Genomic DNA, 13166 nt, shown 5'->3' on the forward strand with positions numbered 1-13166 from the left:
GTGGACGTAGGGCAAGATCTTCAGGATCGCCCGGGTGGAGGAATCTCCGTGAACTCTCGGATGAAACGGAATGTAGGGTAAGGAAACCTGCCGGGAGCAGCGTGGGGGGGGGGGGAGCTGTCCTTTACGCACTTGACTTGCTCAACAACGTGCTGTAAGAAGCTCAGGACGTCGCCAAGAAGAAACAAGACTGCAATTGTAAAAGAACGAACTCAAACAATGAAGGAAAATGTGTGACTCCAACTCATGGCAAGTCGATACGTTGCATTTTGCAGAAGAAGCAGAAAAGCCTCTTTTTAAAGAACAGGTGACTAAATGGTACAATTCAGGCTGCTCTTGCATAAGGATGCATAGCAGTCTGGTCTCATGTAAGCTATACACCAGGAATCTAAGGAGTGTTGAGTAGAGACTGGAGGTGTTTCGTAAAAAAACAATGGCAGTATATCCAGTTACCCACAGTAATAACAGATTGTTGAGTAGATACAGTTACATCACAAAAGAGTGTTAGTTGTTCTGTAATGCAAAAATCAGATCTAGACATGTGAACTCTTCCAATTTTCCACAGAGACCAAGGGTGGAGTTTTATTTGGACAAAATAGCTCACAGAATGGGTTGGTCTTCATTGGCTACAACGTGTACATGTACCATACGCGGGAAACTGCTCACATTTAAGTTCCACAAGAGTGGAACTTAAATGGCATGGAGAAGGATCATCATGAATGGTAACATTGATACATAAACATCTTCAACAGCAGTTGTGTAATGGAATTAACATCTTAAGATTCCATTTGTCAACAACTTGGCATGGCTATGATGCTGACCTTACAAGCTAATGTTTGCTGTCACGATGCTCAGCTGGATGAGGTTCTCCCTGTAGATGAAGTATCCACTGAGCAGACCGAGTATGCAAGATGTCCTGATCTAAACCCAATGTAACACACCTAAGATACTCTGCAAAATATTCTGTATTCTAGCAACATGGTCACAGAAAGATTCTACAGATTGTGAATATTCTTAAGGTGCAGAAAAAAAAAGATGACACTGATGCCTTATTTCTCCACAGTGACACGTGTTGAATAAAGCACAGTTTAAAAGTTTTTGCTAAAACGCCACAAGGTTGAAGAAAATCTCAGTGAACATTAACGCACTGCAGAGCCAAGTGCTCAAGCTGTCAGCGACTATAGCCCCAGAAAAGGTGAATCAGTTACCAAACTATCCACTCAAAACAAATCTCTCGGTTCCCCTCCTCACCCTGATCTGCCACTCTGGTGACATCTGCCACAAAGCCAACACAGACAAAGTGATCCATGTTCTTTTGCTACAAAAAGCAAGAAAACTTCCTTCACCAAAGCCAATGCATTCATTCAGTGGCAACAGTCTAAAATAACCTCCAGTCTGAATAATAGCAATGTTAACAGTTTTACTTAGACTTGTTGTTTGCAAAATTCCTATTATTGGTGGGCCCAACCTGAGTAACTTGACACACACACCTTTTAAAGTGAATTATTTTATTTAAGGCAACTGTGACACAGACCTTGCAGTAAATCTAGAAACAGGAGTTAAGGAGATTAGCCAAATAAATTAACTGCCATTATTCTCTCTCTTAATCCTAGAAAAAATAATTGCCTCAAATTTCTTAGTTTTGTAACACAATGTAAGAGATGCAGATTTGTAGCCTCTGAATAAAAAGGGGGCATTTATTTAATTTGCAAGTCTTAATGCACACAATCAAGTGAGAGTCTGCTGCTTCCAGTTTTCATTTGCTGTGCATTTCCATCCTCTCAGCATATAATGTATGTAAGCATCATGTTGTAAGACAGAAACATCTTGGCTACATTGTCACATAACACGATGTATGCCATCTTAACTGATTATTAATCCATCTGAGATCCAGTTTGACAGAGAAGCCTTGTGTGCACATGAAAAGCAAGTGACTGCTCTGGTAAGCAGTGAAGTTGCTTTCTAATGGCAAAGGTATTTGAAGAGGGCTTGGTCTCATTAAGCTTTAAGTGCATGTATAGCTTAGATGTGAGTCACAGCAAATGCATATGCCTTTGAAACGGAGGTGGATGTTGGTCACTGTAATGTAAAGGGGCTCTTCAGGGATACACTACAAGCCGTCACTGACAGCCGGCAGATTCTGGGGCTGCAGATGCTGAGTCACTTGGCGAGTCATCCCTCGACCTTCCTCTCCCCCATCCACTCGATCGAGGAAGAAAAAACAAACGGATCTCTCGCACGAACCCCCGCGCACGCAAGGACACGGAACTGAAGAAAAATGATTTATTTTTCCCCCTTGACGTCTTGGCGCCCGTAAGAATTTCACAGCTCTGAGATGCAGAGTGGGAAGTCTGAGTGAGGGATTTCATTGAGATCTTTTAGGAAATCCTAGTCTCGAGGAAAGCAAGGCAATGTGATCCAGATGACCCCCTGGGCTGTAGGAAACTCAGTCCTCCGTCAAATTCTAAAGCAATTCTCCGCCGTTACTACACTAGTCTTAAAGCCAGGACACAGCAAAAAGAGAAGAGTGATCTGAATGCATGCACTGGGCAACACCAGAGTGACCAAGGCTGAAATCCTCCTTCTCCATGATTCACTAGACCTCAGTGTTTACAGAAAACAGCTAAGTGAACAGAGTGATTTTCGCATGCATTTAGTTGATGAGGTTTTATGAGGTGTACAGTAGCTCTGTGCTGGGCAAATGGTGGAGGATATTGGATAAGTTAACAGTTAACAGTTAATAAGTTAACACAGCTCTTCCTTAGATTGTCATCTGAATGAAATTAATTTGCCATCTCATCTCAATGGTCCGAGATGTGCTGTGCTGAGTGTGTGGCTTCCCTGACAGTTGCTCCCAAAGATGAATGATGCTCTCTCTATCCCACAGCCTACCCTTGAGCATCTTGGGAGCAATTAAGACTTCCCAGACCTCACGTTTGCAGTGGATGTGCTACATCCTGGATTTCCCACCACTGTTCCAGCTCTTCAGGCATGTGGGATCAGTATGTTCATCTGCCTGCCTTGTGAAGAAGGGAGGGAAAAGCTCTTTTGAGACTGGGCATGGCAAGCACTACGGACTGGAACAGTATCCACGTTCCAATCAATGTGATCGAGATTTTATGATTCTTTAACCCTTTGCTTGCAATTAACCAATTAAAATTCTTCTTACTGATGCTGAGCAGTCCACATTACTCTTTTTGACTTAAGTACAGTGCAAACATAGCACATCTTAATTGTAAAGCAATTCTTTTACTCCAAAATAAAACCAGATAAAGCACAAACATAGCGAGCAGGAGTTGAAAGACCGTGATTATTTAATTTGTTTTTAATTTAGTATGAAAGGCTGTCAAAAAAGCAAATGTGCTTTAATCAATTTTATGGTGTCCATCACTGGGGTGAACAAACTTAATTCAGCTACAAACAATTTAAAGAAAACCTTAGAAATTTAATAAAAGTCTGAAACCGGCATCACTGTGCTTTATTTGCAGGATGTGTATTCGCACGGATCACCAGCTTTAATACACAGAAAAACAACTTAGATTCTGGACAGTTTCTCCAGGGCAACATTAATATGGTCCAACAGTAAAGATATTAAAATTCTTTATCCCAGATCACAGCCAGCTCCTTCTACCATTACAAACTGGAGCAGGGGCTTTTTTTGCTACAGAGGATTCACCACGAAAATGTCACATCTCTCCAACATCAAGAGGTTCAATGAGGTTTATGAAAAATTACTTAAGAACAGGAAGGAAGGCGGATGTGTCATCAAAATCATAACTATTTTCCACGTGAATCATGGAGTTGTTTATATTTTGGAGAGCACATTTCTCCGCTTTAGTTTAGAGGTTTTATAATTAATTCTTCTCAGTAGTAAGCCATTTAAGTTGTTTGCAGATCAAAAAGTGCTCTGTATCTGTACCCGTAGTATATTCTATAGTTAACTGAGATGGCTGACACTTCTTTCTTGTAACATGATGTAACATCTGTGCTACAGAAGGAATAATCGCTGAAAAAAACATCCAATGTCTTTGCTTGACACCTGAAGGTCTATATTTTGCACCAGGTTGAGACTGACTTCCAGGTTTTCAAAGAAAATGATCATGAGCCTGTGTGATGATGAGGATGACATTGGCCACCATCCCACTGCAAAACCTCAAGACAAATTTCACAGGAACGTGGCTCAATGAAGACCTTTCCAACAGAAAATCACCCCTGTAATTCCTGTCAGTGTGCTGCACAGGTTTTTCAAAAGATAAAGGAATGTAATATCAAACCAATACGCTACTAAAAACTCTGATACAATTCACATTTTCTGCTAAACACCAAGAACTTCTTTACTAAACCCTACTGCATTCTCCACTATGTGCCTAGTCATATCAAGTCTCTTTATCAATCTATTTTGCATAGATTTAATTTATGGATACCAAAACAATGTTTTTTTTAGTTATCTTTCTTGTGTACATGGACGAACTGGCATTTTAATTTTAACATTAATGTTAAAAAAACAAACAAATATTAAGTAAAACAAACTTCATTTAGATTTTTTTCTCAAATCACGTTTTATTTTTTTTCAAACAAAGTGATGGGTACTTTATTATAAAATCAAATGACACAGGCAAAAACTATTACACGGAGCAAATCGGATAAGTTTGCCAATTTCAGCAAATTCAACTCCAGAGTTTTGGGATATTCCAAACAAAGCCACAACACCACTGTTTATGTCTTAGAGTGGAAAAGGAGGATCACAGTTTTGTTTAAAATAAGCAATAGGACGCTTGTACACAACTAATAGTACACTGGTGTTTATTTGTACCCAGAATTCTTCATATGCTGCCAATACAAAGCAAAAGGAAAACTGAAAAGGATCAAGAGGGGCTGTGGACTGAGCAAATCTGTGGATTTCATTTTCAGATCTGGTTGTGCAGCTACTTTGCAACTCTCCTCTTTACTCAATTATTTACAGAACTTTAACCAAACCAAACACACGTGCACTAATCACTTAAGGCTTGTTGCTATACTGTACAGACAACTGGGGGGAGAGGTGTACAGCCATTTGACATGGTTCTATTTTGGTATTTATTAGAGCAGCTAAATACACAACAATCAATTTACACTGAGGAGCCTAAACATTGGCCACTTTAGTAAGCAGTAGTACATTTGACAAGAAACGCAGCAGGATTAAACATATCCTAAAAAATCAACTAGGATTTCATAAGGAGAATGTGTTTGCATAACAACTAGTCTCCCATACAGTAGGGCACTTTAGAACATTACTTGTTGGTCTGCAAGTAGGCCCACTTATGTAATTAATTCATCAGGGCTCTATGCAAGTTAGAGCCACTTACATTAGCATAATGGTTTGTTTTTGAGGTTTGGAGAACTACTCTGCAAATACTAGTTGCTTACAGACAACCTCAACAAAAACAATTGCAATGATGCAATTACAACTTCTCCCCAAAAAAACTGGACCGTAAACATAATTTCACAAAGTTACAAGAATTAAGGATGTTCACAGGAAACATCCCACTCAGAAGGAAAGCCTGTGGTCGGTTCATTCTTTTGCGATTTAAAATTATTTTGTTTTGGCTGGTGTGCTTCACAGATAAACTTCAAAAACTATACTTGCAAAATGTTAAGGACACAATCAAACGTACCAAAAAAAACAAATATTAAAACTACTTACACTTGTTAACAAATCACAAACTGTTAGAAATCAGCACTTAAAGAAACAGCTTTTATCTTTTTCAAAAATCCAGAGAAAATAAGACGATTCATACCTCAGTGGGATAGTTATTAAAATGATACAATTAAGGTCCTTAAAAGTATGCTTCAAATACAAACACCAATCACTGATTATTAAAACTTGGGAGTCTTCCCTTTGGAAGAATTCTCACTTAAGGTTCACGCAGACCAACAAAGAAGAAAATTTAAAAAAGCAAACAAATACAGAATCCGATAATCCCAGATTTAATTACAATGGAGCAGAAGTGAACAATTCAGGAATGTTTAAACTAAATAGTTAGGCACTTCAGTGGAAAGCCTTAGGAATTATCACAATATGGGGATCAAGTATCTCACATCTTCCTACTACTTCAGATGCTGAATACTGCAAGTTGAGTTAGAATGTGGATGGTGTCCTGCACAGTGCGTCTGTTTTTCATCAGCACTCTGTTCAACAGGCTTACTTTTTACTGACTTTTGAAAAACACAATTGTGAAAGAATAGTGGTTTGCATGCCAGGAACACAACTCCAACAAAACATTTCAAAATGCAAAGGAAAGTTCCTTTCATTCGGTAGAGGGCAATGTGGCCGAACACTTATAGACAACGACAATAAATTTGTACCCTGAAATTCTGGCAAATGCGTGCGTCTAAACTGATTGGGTAATAAAGCGGGCATGCCCCAATACTGGAGGATCTTTTTTTGACAGGCAATGTCAGTTAATCCTAGCCTCAGCTTTTTTATGATCTATTTTATCATTTAAAAATTTTAAAAAGAAAATTGGGCATGGGTCTTTTTAATGAACATCTGCTGTGTCACATAAAAGGCAAGACTTCTTCAAAATACTACACTGGCCCTTAGATAACAAATACTACCGGTCCACTGCAAGAGTCTGCGCTCTGTTTATAAAATGTAAGGTCTTTTTTTAAGGGTAATAACCTACACACAGAAGTAAAGATGAAGAAGGCTGGAAACTACAAAGGTGTTTTTTAATAGAATTTTTCGTAAACTCATAAAACAGCAGAATAACTGAATACTTTGTTTAAAGAAGGTTGAGAAAGAATTACCAATCTGGCAGACTGACACAACCTGTAGGTTGTGTGTCAGTGGTATATTCTCACAATTTCATGTGTCACGGGAGTGCTGGGAAGGTAGGGGCCCTTTACTTAATACATCGAAATATAAGACTGCAAAAAAAATTAAAAGAGAGGTACACCACCAGATAAATGGTTATGAAAGAAATGAAGAATAGATCCTAGAGTTCCACACCCGCATCCCCCATCGAATACCACATATAGAGATTAAGATTTGCTTTTAAGGGGCTACTTCACTCTAAGAATACTTCAATCATTTCAATTTAGTTGCCATAACGAATCTGCACTGCCATTTCAATCAACCAGGACAAACACGTTTTTTACTACCTTAACATCACAGCATGCTCCTATTTTATCTTTATCAGGAAGATGTAATGTTATAAATGATCTAAACGTCACTCAGGATGCTCTGCAGAGAAACAAATTAAATAAATGTTGAAAATGACTTACTGCAGAAACACCAATAATAGATTTGAGACCCACAATATACAGAAAAGCAGATAGCTATTTAGTGCTGTATAGCTCAGTTGTCTTTCCATATTGGATACTCCCCAGTTTTGTTTTGTGTAATGCAGTACTTTTGAAGCAAATTTATTCTCAGAGAATTGCACAGTTAAGTTAAAAGCAGAAACGATTTCAAAGAGGTCTCTTTGAGCTCAAACTACCAGACATTTACCAAATAATGTTCTTATAACAATAAAAAAGTATTTTCAAATGCAAACTGGGAACCAGGTCCTGATTTAACTGCACAAAATCCTGCCGAGCCTTTGCGGTTTAAACGAGAAAAATATTTTTGCTATAACAGGTTATTGTATTTTTTCAACTTAAGGGGCAACCTGAGAGAAACCCAGATAAGGTAATGTGACCCATACATTGGTCACGTTTATGGCAACAGAAAAAAAAACAAGACGTTAATATCTGCTCTGTCTTGCACTGCAAGATCAATGAGAAAACCATTGTCTCATGACAATCTCGTTTCCATTTCCTTATTATGTAGCTTTCGGCTATGGAAATAGGTGAGGTTCAAGTATGTCTGTCACTGTTCTACGTAACAAGAGGATCATCTTTAAAAAATTAACTGCTGCAGGACATGCTGTAGAATCTGGGTCTGCTGTAAATTGTTTCATAAACAAAGAAGAAGATAAACTCTAGTTCCCCTAAGTGATCACGGTTTTCTGTCTTGCAAGGTCTGAAGTCGTTTTTTTTTTAAGCAAATGCATTTTAAACCTTAGACGTAGCTTGAAATTAAAAAATCGGTTATGTTAAAAAAAAGATCACTTTCACGGAGCTCATCGCTGCAAGGTGCTAAAACAAGACAGGTGCTTGGACAGACGTTTATTGACAATCACGGCAAAGATGTGCATTTTTTTTCCAAATGAGTAGTTTAAACAAAAGCAAAGACTAATTGTTGTTAGAGTAATTATACATTACTCGTTCGCTATCGGATATCGGTCGTTCAGTCTTCAGCCTCTAAAACTGTTTATCACAGTTCAACTTTTTTTTTAAAAATCAGTTCAGGGAAATGAGAGGATATTCTGCGAGTATGTGCAAATTTTGCTTTTCGATATTTTTTCTTCCTTATAGCGAAAGAGAAACTGCTGACGAGCAAATCGTCAAGGAAGAGATACAGCACTTAAAAGAAGGAAATCTATTGTTCCTTAATTCAAGAAGATAAGTGGTTTGCAATTTTTTACTCGTCCCCGCAATGATACACATGAAAGCCGTAAACTACTGGCGTGGAAACAGTACTCGTTTATCTTAAGCAAACCATCATATTCTGATGCACAGTTAGAAAAACGCACAACCAAACTCTTGGGAAAAAAAAAGAACAAAATCAAACTCGGTATCAGTTCAGCATCGAAAGCTGGCAATAAAATTAGTGTGTCTTTCTCGTAGCAGGATGCTCGTATTTTTCCCGGGCAGATTAAGTAAATAAGAAAACTAAGAGCCAGATTGTAAAACGGAAAATAATCGAGGAAAAGGCAACTGACGACAACACCAAATACAACATCGCTGGGTTACACACTCGAGATATTCGGGGAGTTGGGGGTGGTTACAAATTTTCAAATTGTTTAAGTTTTTTTTTTGTTGCTTTGCAACACTTCTACAAAGTGGAAACAATATTGCGCAAAACAAACAAGCAGAAATCCAAAAGGCTTAACACTTCATAAAATGCCTCAAAAATGAACCATGAACGCTCGCTCGGTCCCAGTGTCTGTGTCCAATGGCACAGTCTCCATTCAGGACAGATAAACACAAATTAAATCCGTAAAAAGTAATTATTCCCGTAAAACTCACTCAGAGCATCAATTAGATAAGTAAAGCCCACTGGGAACGAAATGCATTTTGACCAGAGCACAATTAAATTAAAACCACGCATATTTATCGACAAACTTGCAGCGACCAGGCGATCACGTAATTAAAAATTAAATACCCCGATGCTCATACATGCTTCAACTAAACAAGTAGCATAAAAGTGGTCCGACCACACGAACGGTCACTTTTTAAAAAACGCATTTGGAAACAAAAGTGATCAAAAAATCTGAAGTAAGTGCTCTCCAACGAGAAATCGCACGATTGCTATAACTATTACCGTTCAAATCGCATTATAAAAATCCCATCACAAACTGTAGCCACTTTTAGAAGACTTGCAAAAAAAAAAAGCACAGCTTTAACCACCAAAAACTTTCCAGCACCTCAGTAGTCAATTTCTCAAGCAACCCCGACAACATTTTATCCCAGACCAGACGCAAACCTACCGTGGGATCTCCCACATCACCTTTCCTGGCCTTTCTCTCCTCGATCAGCGGTTTTATTATTTTTTCCAATTTTTTTATATTTTTTCTTTTTTCAGGGCCTGAACGTTTCTTCTCCCCAGCCTGCGGCACCACAGTTCTGGAGCGGGAGCATTGTGGGAGTGACGTCAGGCACTTTCACAAACTTTTTTACGGGGCTTGGTAAACTACATTTTTTTTCCGTCTTTTGGCAGTGTTGACAGTCCATCAGAATAAAACAATAAATAAACGCATTTCCAGATATAAAAATAAAACGCGTGGAAAGTAGGAGCGCAAATAGCTGGTAGGTTTGACGAAATCAGTAACAGACTTGCTTTAAAAGATTTCCAAAAAGTCGTTGTAACTTAGTGATCGGATTCTTAAGTAAAAGGCTGTTTTAACAATGAATTAAACGAACAATAGACTGATGGTGTTCCGAGCAGGGTGATGTACTCATGTTGTTATGGACTTCTTAAAAATAACCGCACGACTTGCATTGATTCGTGATTTTGTACATAAAATATCAATCAAAAGTAACTGTTCGGTAAAGGATGTACGAAAAGATTTCTCTACAATTATATCGGAATATCAGCCTAAGACACGACTTTTCTGATATAATATTATTGTGTGGTTATCTGGAAAATAAAACATCACTACAAAATTATTTTTATGAGATAAATCCCTTTTAATGTCTTAAAAGTTTTCTTCTTCCTTAAAATGATGGGGTTTTTTTGTTATTTGGTGGTGTTACACCTTGGTGTATTCTCGTGTTGTCTAGATTGCGTTGACCTGTTAAGTTTGTTCAGTCGAGTACAGAAGAGTTCAAAAGGTATGCACAGGTGTATTTCACACAAGGCACACATCAGAATTTGACACATTTCTAATGCCTCTGTCTGAGAAACGAGAAATGTAGGTTGTAAAAGACGAAGAAAACGCTTAAATTAAATACAAACTATTCAAAAATAAACTGTTAAGTGCGATGAATAGAAATAGCCCTGCGGATACCCTTGCCCTGCATTGTGTTTTATTGTATACAATTCCCCTATCCTATTTTAATAATCAGAATTTCAGATTTCAGTCTTGTGGGGGACTTGTAGAACCGTTGGTCTGCATTATCCAGTTATATTTGCATGATTCATTTACAACCTTAAACAGCGAAGTTAATTTTGCTTTGAAAACCATTCCACTGCTCAAGGGAACTTGTCCACGTTTCCAGTGAGACCACAATGAGGACTGAGTACTGGGCCCACGTGTGGAGCTGTTCTTGAGCCTCTCATTCACCTTGTGTTTGGGGGCTTAGGAATTACTTCCAGGGCACATTTGCCCGTTTCCTCACCCAACCCCCCCACCCCACCCCCCCCGCTCAAGACATTTTCTTCACTGACGGGGGGAAAAAAAAATCAGCAACTAATATCTGTGCCCAATTTTTGCTGCCTTTTTTCGTTGCGTCAGACAAACGAATAATTATCTTTTTGTTCCTTGGAATGTCTCTTCATAAGCTTAAACACGTGCTCATCGGGTGGTGCATTTTTCTCACAATTTTAAGTAGTAGATTGCAAACTGGTGGGAAAAGGGGGAAAACTCTTTAGTGGGAATGCCAACATAGGGAGACATCAGGTCTTTCCTGGTGAAATTCACATGTTGCAACCGCGAGAATCTTGTTTTCAGTTTTAATTTTAGAGAAATAAAACGTTTTTCCTTGCAAGAAATTGATAGACATAAAAATGTTGTGTTAAAAATTGTATTTCCTATTTTGCCTGGTTTAAAATCTGAACTAACTGTGGGAAACATGGATTATAATATACGTTACCTTTGCATTTACTCCAGTTTGGAAACATTTATCTTAAGACTTATTTGTTACAATTAAATACTCAACTTGGTCTTGAGAAGCCAAATAAACAGAAAAAATCCTCTTCAATATTTGAGAGATTGAATTCTGCTCTGTATATATTTTTTAAATATTGTTTTTAAGTCTGAAAATAAAAGTAACAAAGTCCACTATTACATATTTAAAGTGAAATGATACAATGTGTAGAAGAGTTTGTTTAATTTTGACAACAGTGTTTGATGGACATTTGTTTTATATTTAATTGCAAAGTAAGAAGAAAGCTTAACATAACATATATTTTACATTTACAGAGGCAACTCATTTGTAATGTTTGTTAAATAAAACTGAAACAATTGTCATAAAATAATGATGAATGTTATATCTCAGACATATGTGTTTCTTACATTCCAAAAATATACCTAATGAATGCATCAATTCCACTACAAAACAGAAAAAAACAATTTAAACTATTTCAAAAACAAAACAATAAGAGGTTATATTTACAATTACACAATGGAAAACGATTTAAAATAATTTACTTTTTATTTATTTTGATGTAATGAAACAATAATTCAATGTGTTTTTGGAAGTGCAACATACAACACAAAAGTGTTGCTAATATCTTTCTCCTTTCTTTTTCAAAGTCTTGATCAATTGCAAAAGCCAAAATAAAGTAACAAAAAAATGACCAAGAGTTTAAAATTATCTCTTAGTCTGCATTTGATTTATCCCTGATACATTTCTGAAATGTATTTATGCTTTTTTCATCACGAAAGTATCAGTGAGGCAAAACCAGTCAGGGCAGATTTAATTATTTAAAAAGAAAATATCAGCTGGAGTTTATTTAGAACTTTGTTGTTTTTGTTTTTTAAAAAAGACAGCTATTTTCAAATGCAGGAATTTAGAAACATTTCTGAAAAAAGGGTATAAATATGACATCTTCATTCATAAGTAAATACCACTTACAAAATTCTAAACTCATGTTCTAAGTTTATGTTCAACATAAACTATATGCAGGATAAATAATTCTGGCAATTCACAGAGGATATATTTATGTCTGAGTTGAAAAGTTTGAAATTATTCTGTGAAAATCTCGACTTTGCTATGACAAAAACAGGGAAAAATTATATGGATTTATTTATTTTGCATTCTTGTCTTTCTGTGCTGGAAGTCAATGATAGCTACAGTCATGTTGTCATGTTGGTTTGAAATCTCTATTTTTAAATTTACTCTACAAAACTAGCATGACAAAATACAAGCACTAAATCCTTGTTATTCCTTAAAATTATTGTGAGCATAATTTCATTGGCATAATAGTTGTGTTAACTGATTGTTTATCTATCACAATTAGACCCTGCTCGTTTATTTATACAGAGACTAAAGGAAAAGCAATTGGTCTTCAATTAATTAAACTGGTAAAGTTCGTTTAACTTGGTAGAAATAAAATAATTTATATTGAAATTTGGAATAGGAGTATGTCTACATTGGCAGTTTTGCTAGAAAAACTACAGAAGGCTCAAATCAGATTTGGGTGTTTCTGGAGGTCAATGCTGGACAAACAGGATAAAGTTAACTTGTTCTCGTTTTCTGTGTCTTGGGAATATCTAAAAATTAGGTTCATTGTGTGAAAAACAAAACACATGCAAGGTAAATGAGACTGGACAGCAATCTAGACATGATTTCAAAATATTTCATAAAGCTGTCATACTTACAGAGGGAAAAACAAAGGAGTGGAGTTTAACATTTTT

General features: G+C 37.0%; 1 protein-coding gene across 1 annotated transcript in view; it reads right to left on the reverse strand.

Moving 5' to 3' along the window:
* plagl2 (pleiomorphic adenoma gene-like 2) overlaps positions 1-9700 on the reverse strand; it is a 29634-nt gene extending 19934 nt beyond the window's left edge. The window contains exon 1 of the mRNA XM_088937421.1: positions 9576-9700. The gene's annotated coding sequence lies outside the window, so the exon portion shown is untranslated. The remainder of the gene's footprint in view (positions 1-9575) is intronic.
* Between the last annotated feature and the right edge of the window lie 3466 nt (positions 9701-13166).

The sequence above is a fragment of the Atractosteus spatula genome, chromosome 19 (assembly GCF_055471065.1).
Source record: "Atractosteus spatula isolate fAtrSpa1 chromosome 19, fAtrSpa1.hap1, whole genome shotgun sequence".
Lineage (NCBI taxonomy): Eukaryota > Metazoa > Chordata > Actinopteri > Semionotiformes > Lepisosteidae > Atractosteus > Atractosteus spatula.